Source organism: Ursus maritimus, unplaced genomic scaffold (assembly GCF_017311325.1).
Source record: "Ursus maritimus isolate PB19 unplaced genomic scaffold, ASM1731132v1 scaffold_30, whole genome shotgun sequence".
Taxonomy (NCBI): domain Eukaryota; kingdom Metazoa; phylum Chordata; class Mammalia; order Carnivora; family Ursidae; genus Ursus; species Ursus maritimus.
In genome coordinates this window covers 8,762,382-8,771,248 of record NW_024425564.1, presented here as the reverse complement: position 1 = coordinate 8,771,248, position 8,867 = coordinate 8,762,382, and positions in this window count along the sequence as shown.

Here is an 8,867-nt window from a genome sequence, read left to right as displayed (position 1 = left end):
GACTTCTTCGCATCCTAATTGCTAGCTGTTGTTTCTAAGTCATTCGTGCACAGAGCTACATGATAGATATTTTAAAACTTAAGAGTTCATATTCCCTTCGGATGATGTTATCTTCCTGCAGACAAGGCTCACCTTTTGTTTTGCCAGGCGGACTGGGACGTTGAGCACATTCACTCTGACAGGGCCCAAGCTGGGTCAAGACAGACCTGCCATATTGGAAAGTTTGTTTTGTTTTGTTTTTTAGATTTTATTTATTTGTGAGAGAGCAGGTGTGAGCAGGAGCTGGTGGGGAAAGGGCAGGGAGAGAGGGAAGGGGATGGGCAGGGGCAGAGGGAGAGGGAGAAGCGGGCTCCCCGCTGAGCAGGGAGCCCAGTGTGGGGCCCCATCGATGGTGACCTGAGCAGAAGGCAGACACATAACCCACGGAGCCGCCCAGGCGCCCCTCATTATCTCTGTTCTTACGGATAACAGCACTCGAGGTCTTTCAACTGAGAGACTAGTGCAGTAACCTCTGGGTTAGTCTTAAACTGAACTAACTCCTCAGTACCGTAAGATTGTTGGAAAGTCAGCTGTGTTTTTCAGGGGTGTTGGACAAACCTTTTAAATTTCCTTCCCTTCTTAACTTAAAGGCTTGCTTGTCAAATACCTCGAGGGAAAACTCCCTTGCATTTCAGGCCCTCAATTCATTTTTGTCACATTAACTAAAGAAGAATGACAAATTTCTGGGTTTTTTCCTTTCTTCCCTACTGTCGGTCCTTTTGCTAGCTGCGTAAGTCATCAGCTTCTTGCTGGAATCCAGACTGAGCAGTCCCCGGGGGAACCCCCCCAGCCCACTTCACACTTCTTCGTTCCGCGGAACAGCAAACTGAACACCCATGAACTCTCCTGTCTTTGTTGCTTTAGTAGCTCTCTGATATTTTACACAAATAATTTTTTGTATTTGTTAGGGCTTTTCTAGTTCTTGACTTCTGAAAGTTATTCAATTTTGCCCAGAAGCAGAATTCTTGATTCAGATTTGAGCTAAATTTGTAATAAACAGCACATTTTTGCTGGTGTGGTTGGCTTCAGTTGAGGGGGACTTAACATGAAACTGGTCAAATTCGATCTTCCTACGTCCCTCTCTGGCACAGGCATTGTCTCTGAGAAGGATCCTAGCAATGTGTGCCCATAAAATCATGTTTTTGTAAAATTTCCAAAAAATATCTTATCCGTAATTAGTCAAGGCCACTCTCATTTCCACTCCAACTTCCCTCTTGAGGCAGGGGGGAAGGCAGAGTAGGGACACAAGCTGAGCGAAGTACAGCCATTTTGGTTTTAGGCTGACCCTTAACTTGAAAGTCAGCAGGTCACAAAAAATGTCACAAGACGTGACTTAGGGAAAACCGTAAGACCCCACTCTCTCAGGCAGTAGAAGCCACAAAGCTGGACATTCTTAAAATTGCTCCTTGTGGGTAATTCCACGACCCTAAGAAAATGGAAACATGAACTGCCCAATATAATGATAAACCAAAGCTAGAGAGTAAGCCCCTCCCTATACTATTAGCTAATTTTAAAAAACGAATAAAACCCTTCTTTAGAGACAAAGAGGGGTCCTCCTCCCTCTCTGGGAAGAAAGACCAGTACTTTGCAGTAAAGTATCTCCTCTCTTCCTTCTGTACTTAATAAAGCTTTGTCCCTTTCTCTACAGGCTTGTCCTTGAATTCCTTCTCACACAAAGTGAAGAACGCTCTTGGCCCTGGGCCTGGGACCCTCCCCCTCAGGGCCTCAGCCCGCCTGACAGATTCCGACTTGGTTCTCACGCCAGTTGGTGATGAAGCAGCTGTGAGACTTCCTGTCACCTGACTCAGGGAAAGCTGTTTTGGGGACCCGGTTCTGTGGCTCACGGTGACTCGTGTGTATAGCTTGGGTATTGTCTGGCCTCCTGGTGTAGGTCACACGCAGACTTCAGACTGGGCTGACTGGCCAGCGTCCTGTTGTAAGGTGCGGGGCAGGCTGTGGAATTACCCACAAGATTCCTGAGGATGCCAGTAGGTGGGGAAGCCATGACACCGAGCTCCAGCCTCAGAGTGCGAGGCCGTGGGCACTGTAAGGACTCCCAGTTAATGACCGGGGATATTTTCAGAGCCGTAAAAAAGAATCCCAGCACAAGTGAATACAAAGAATTTTTTCAAAGAGTTGGTAAAGCTCCGCTCTCATCTGGAAAGTTTTGCAATGGTCACATAAAACAAGTGAGAAATTACAGATCCCTGAGATGTAGAGACAAAGGGCACCTTCCATTGTCGTCTTTGAATTTGTTTATTATTTTAAAAAATACTTTATTTATTTCAGAGAGAGCAGAGTGAGAGGGAGCATAAGCAGAGGGGAGGGGCAGAGGGAGAAACAGGCTCCCCGCTGAGCAGGGAGCCCAATGCAGAGCTCAATCCCAGGACCCTGACACCAGGACCCTCAGCCCGGGGCCCAAGCCAAAGGTAGATGCTTAACAGACTGAGCCACTCAGGTGCCCCTGAATTTGTCTATTAAAAAACTACAGAAAAGCTGTCAGGCAAATTAATGAATGAAATTTGAAAACAACAACAACAACACAAAACAGTAGGTCTGAGTACAGAAATCATTGAAATTACATTTTCTTCAGATAAAATGTGAATAGAAATAGTGAATAGGATCTTGGATTTTTTTGATGTTCCAAGTAACAAAAAGACATGAATCAAAGAGCATATTTGAAAGTAATTTGCATTTTTGGTATTTGAGGAAAATACTGATGTCAATGAGGCTAACGTATCAGTAGTAAAACGTTGCTACAATAGATACATTGGGACGGCTGTGAGAAAATGATGAATGAAGTGCTATTGTGTTATGTTATTCACAAGAAAACTTGAAACACTCCCAAATCTGAAACACATGTAAAAATGGAAATGAACACAGGTTTTCCCCAAATGTGAACAATAGTAAATATTTATAAGCCTTCTTGATAATGAGTGGTGAAAGCAATGGGAAATTTGTACACTATTTCTATTAACTTATAACAAGTAAAATTCCATCAACCACAGCACGCTGAAGGATTCAATTACCTCTCTAGTCTCTCTATAAGAAATCGTAACATGAAGTCATTTTTACAATAAAAAAAAAAGGAAAAGTAACTAAGGAGTTCTCATCCATAAACTAGGAGCAGAGAGCATAGATGTGTATCAGGCAGTTAATTTTAAAATGATATATTATTTTTTTAGATTTGGTGATGTCAGGGAAGAAAATATTTTCCTCTGTCCTCTTATGTTCAGTCACTGAGGGCACATACATTAAATTAACAAAAGACATATTAACATGAGAAAAGACACACAATTTTTATTAACATTCTAGCGCATAGGAGTTCCGAGAAGTGAAACTCAAAGCAGCAGCCAGACTCAGGGCTTATACATCATTTCAACAAAGGACAGGGCGTTTGGGCTTCAAGGGACAATAGATTGTGGAAAAGCGACTAGGAAGTATATGGAAGAAATGGAATATAAGGGCTACTTCAGTAAAAAGACTGGCTTACGTAGACTCGTGTCAATGCGCAGTCTGTCTCCTGTGGTAAGAGCAGCTCTATCTTCCTGGTATGGAAAAGAGGACACCTTCACTAGGGAAACACATGCCCAGCTTTTAGACAGAAAAGGCGAGGGCAGAGAACTTTCCTTGCTTCTGCTGATTCTCATTTGTCTTCGGCTAAAAATAATCCCTGTGCCAAACTGACATTTTTTTTAAGATTTATTTATTTTAGAGAGAAAGAGAGAGAGCACCGCGAGCGTGTGCTGGGGCAGGGGCAGAGGGCAAGGGAGAAAGAGTCTTAAGCAGACTCTGTGCTGAGTGTGGGGCTTCATCTCATGACCCTGAGATCACGACCTGAGCTGAAACTAAGACTCAGACACTAAACCAACTGAGCCACCCGGCACACCTTAAAATGACATATTTTAGAGTAGTATATATCCTGCCTGCATTCAGTGGTGATAATGATATTTATCTCCTTTTAGAAATAGGTAATTTGTGTGATTACTTCTCTAATTCTAAATACATATTAATTATTATATCGAATACTTATTTATTATTTTGTATTTATTTTATTAAAGACAACCTCCAAGATTGTGTAAGCTTCAAGCTTCCCTAAACCTGGATAGGCTCCTATACAGTACAAACGCGGGACTGAAAGTAGCAAGGACTGTTTTCCAACTACAGTAGAGGGAGATGGTTCTAGAATTTTCTTTCTGGCCCCAGAATCTTACCGACTCAGGCAAAGGCAGCGTGAGACAGCACACACTCTCCCTTGTCATGTCGGTTCTGCACGGTGATTCTGGGAGTTGCTTCTGCAAGCAGCATAAGGCATGCTCAGGAGCGTGTGGATTTTCTAGCACTTCCGGATAACTCCTTTATTTAAGCGAACCTAAAGGAATTATTTTGTTAGTAGTTGGGAAGCCTTCTCCATATGGTAATCAGTGCCGGAAATGGTTGCAGGTATCTGACCCTCAGAGATACGGTGACCTAATTTGGGATATCTGACTTGAGCCACAGCCCGTAGAGACTGGGAAGCATTAGAGAATGGGAAATAGGTATGAAGTGAAACGTTGGGGTTTGGGAGCAAACAGTCAAGAATTCTTGAGATGTCTTTGGTGCAAAAAAGGGTGGTTTTACTAAAGCAGGGGGACAGGAAGGATCAATGGGCAGAAAGGGCTGCACTGGGGTTGTGAGGAGTGGATAATTACATACTTTCAAGTTGGGACAGGGTATAGTGTAAGTCTCTAAGGAATTTGGAAGCAAGGTTTCCAGGACCTTGAAGGATGAGCTGTTGTTAGGAAAAGGTCATTTACTACTGTCTAGTAAGTCTAGTAAATTCTTAGTCATGAGACCCTTCAGATGTGTATCAGTGGGCCATGTGCTGGGAGGACAATTCCTAACATATACCTTTTTGGGTGGGTGGAGATAGAGGAAGTTTCCAAAGGGATTTTTACAGGATCCTGGAGGTCAGGCTAAAGTCAAGCTAAGGTTGCCTTTTGCTTCTAGCTAAGTATTAACATTGTGGCAGCTGAGCTCCCAGGGGAAGATCACCCTGCCTGTCTCAAGGCAATGGGCTGTAAGTTACACGAAGTTTAACTTTTTCCTTTTGCCTTTGTTCTTCACAGCAGGTAGAGGACAGTCTTTAGGGGTGAAAGAAACATCTTAAGTTACTTCCTGTGGTATCTGGAATGAAGCTTTGCATTCAAGGCTCTGTTGCTGTATCAGATCAGGATGGTAGGCACAGGGACACCAAGGCTGAAGTTCGGGAGAGTTCCTTGCAAGTGTTTTGGAGAACTTAAATAAATACTACTACAGTAAGGGAAGAAAAAATAAGATGAAAATTGAGAGGGAGGCAAACCATAAAATGCACTGAATTCTAGAAAACTGAGGGTTGCTGGAGGGGAGGAAGGTGGGGGGATGGGGTAACTGGGGGATGGGCGTTAAGAAGGGCAGGTGATGTAATGAGCACTGAGCACAGGGTGTTATATGCAACTGATGAATCACTGAACTCTAGCTCTGAAACTAATAAAAAACCAACCAACCAAACAAAATAAATAAATAATACTACAAGCTCAAGGCTTCAAATAATCAGCTCAAATCATGATCAGAGAACCAAGATTTTTTAAAAATAAAAGATTGTCCTAAGGCAGTCTTTTATTTCTTGTCATTGTAGGGCTAAATATAAAAAAATAAGTTGCAAAGAATGATCCTGTGGGTTTCTGAATCAAATTCTAAATCAAATTCATGTAATAATGTACATTTGGTCTTAGGACCCAGTTCCCGGCATAAGAACTTCTAAAACCCTAGGAATTTCCTGAGTGATGGCAATGAAAAGAGTCTTTTGTTATTCATAATAAACTCCTTTCGATCATACCTGCATTTATTATGCTGAGTGACCCTGCGTGGGGCCTAGGCGCTTCAAGACGGGTGTTGGGTGCAGGAGGAACCAGCCTCCGGATTAGAGGGTTGGAAGTTTCAATGCCACATCCCGACCTCCAGAGAAGGAGATGGGCTGGGGATTGAGTTAGTCGCCAGTAGTCAATGATTTAATCCACTATACCTAAACGCCTGGGGTTTGGAGAGTTTCTGTGCACGTGAACACAGGGACAAGGGGGGAGGAGGCACACTCAGAGGCGAGGGGAAGCTCTCACCCCCTCCCCCATACCTTGTCCTATGCATTTCTTCCAATTGGTTGGTCCTGAGTTGTGTCCTTAATACTAAGCCAGTCACAGTAGCTAAGCTGCTCTTCTGAGTTCTGCGAGCCATTCCAGCAAATTACCAAACCCAAAGAGGGGGTTGTGGGAACCCCTGAATTTAAAGCCAGTCGGTCAGAAATACAGGTAGCCTCATCTTTGCTCTTTGTGTCTGAAGTAGGGGTGGTCTTTTGGGACCGAATCCCTTAATCTGTGGGGTCTGATGCTGACTTGGGGTTGTGAATGTGAGAACTGATTTGAAGTATCGGACATCCAGTGGAGTCAGAGCTGGAGAAGTGGAACGCCCCACACCTTTGCTGTCAGAAGTGATGTGACTAAAAGCGGTTCAGAGCCCTGCGTGATTTATTTTTAATGAAACGTTAGAGATTATTTGGAAGGAATGGGACTCCAAGAATTGGAATAGAGACATTTTTGTGGCTTTAGACGATTCTGCGTATCTAAACCCTTAAAATCCATGGAGATTTCCATGACAGAAGTAAATTCCCCTGTTGCGTCTAGTGAAGCCCTCAGCTGAGCGGAGTTGCAAGAGGTGGACGGGTTCCCACTCCCTGAGGCAGTTGCAAGAGGTGGACGGGTTCCCACTCCCTAGTCCTAAAGCCCTTCTTTGCCAAGGATCAGATCGCAGTGCCCCCTGGGGAAGCATCTGTAAGTGAAACCGTGGGAGGGGGGACGGCTTTCACACTTAGAAAACTGCAGGAGTTTGCTCTAATTTTTGACATTAGAAACATGGTGACTACGTGTGGGAATGATTTCCAGGAGGGAGAACATTTTTTACGTGGAGGTGATTTCATCAATCTGCACTTACTAATGGATATGGAGTTCGTGTTCTAGCTGGAATGGCTGAGAATGCTTTAATGTTCACTTATTTTAAAATTTGGGCTTAATCATGGGCTACAATAAGCACATTTAATTTGTTAGAAATTCATTAGAATGTAAATGGGTTTACTTTGTGCACCTGGATCATTCACTTCCTAAAAGTGAGATGGCCCAGAGGACACCACAGGTATCGTGGAAGTAAGACCTGGCATTGAGAATTAGTTGATGAGAGTGCCAGCATCCTGCAGAAATCTCCTGTAAGAGCACAAATCCGCAGATACAGGAGTATTTCTCCTTTATCTCTCCAACCATTTATTTCTCCTCTTATACCTCCAACCATTTATCTGAGTAATTGTGTGCTTGGGAAAGGAATTCCCCTTTTCCAGGATCATTGAGTCTTAGCTCTGAGCTACTCTTTTTTCTCCCTGGAGACTCTGATTACTTCGTCAACCACTACGTGTTGAGATTATGACATATACTGTTTTCACTTAGGTTTATCTGATGTGGGTCCAGGGGCCCACAAACCCAATTCGTAGTCATTTTCCCTGATTCTGGACGTATGGACCACATGTGCTGAACAAGTGGAACAATCCCCACGTTGATTCCTTGATCCACAGGACAACAGCCATTATGGTTGGAAGGGCAACGTGGAAGTTGAGGGAATTGTTCACTACGAAAATATTGTCACCCAAATGCAATGCCACTTCCTGGGAGGATTTCAGACAATAACGCTTTCATTAAAGACCTGAAAGATTGTATTGGTCCCTATTTACATTTTTGGTGTGTCCTGTGCACGGACAAATGAGTCCAGTGAATGAAATGGATTATTGTAAGCTTAGTTGCGCGGCGATTGTACTTGTAATTGGTGTTGAAGTTGTGGCCTTTTCACTGCTTCTGGTTCCTGGCATGTCCCTACTGACCTGGCTCTTTGCTCTATGAGCCAATGACACCAGCAGGTGGGAGCAGACCCTACCCTCACCAGCGTTCCCCCCTCCCCCCCCCCCAGCTCTCCAGCTCCGAGCCAGAACCGCAAACCGGAGCTCATCGGTGGGCTCAGCATCTCAGGACCTCCCAGCGCCTCCCCAGCGGCCGTTGATGTCGCACCGACTTTCCTGGGCTTATTCGCCATCCTTGCTTCCGCTACAGTGAAATGTCCGTTACACTTTTTACCCATTTTCAAATTGCATTATTTGTGTTTTTACAGTTGAGTTTTGAGGGTTCTTTATATATTCTAGTTATGAGTCTTTTGTCAGATAAATGGTTTGCAAATACGTTCTTCCAGTCTGTAGGTCGTCTTTTATGTTCGTAAAAGGGACTTTCACAAAGCAAATGTGTCCAGTCTTGATCAAGTCCAATTTAGTGATTTTTTTTCATACTTATGGTAGCATGTCTAAGAAAATAAACCCTTACGCAGTTTTATTTTTTAGTTTACCTTTTTTAGAGGTTCTGAAATTCTTGAATATGTTAGTTGATAATTTTTATTGGTTTTAGAAAATCCTAAGCAATTATCTTTTTGTATTTTGCTTCTGCCCCATTCTTTCTCACTTCTTCTAACACGCTAATCATTTGTATCTTAAACCAATTGCATTTGACCTGCATGTGGTTATGTCCATAATTTGTCTCCATCTCGTTCTTTCTTGGTGTTACAGCTGTTGTGGGTTTTTTTTTTTTTTTTACTTCTAGTCACTGCTCTCTGTTGTGATGTTAAACTCAGACTGAGTTTTTTCAGTTATTTTACTTTTCATTTCTACATTCTATTCTTTTTTACATTTCAAGTCTCTGGTGAAACTGTCACGAGTGCTTTTTTTTTGGGTC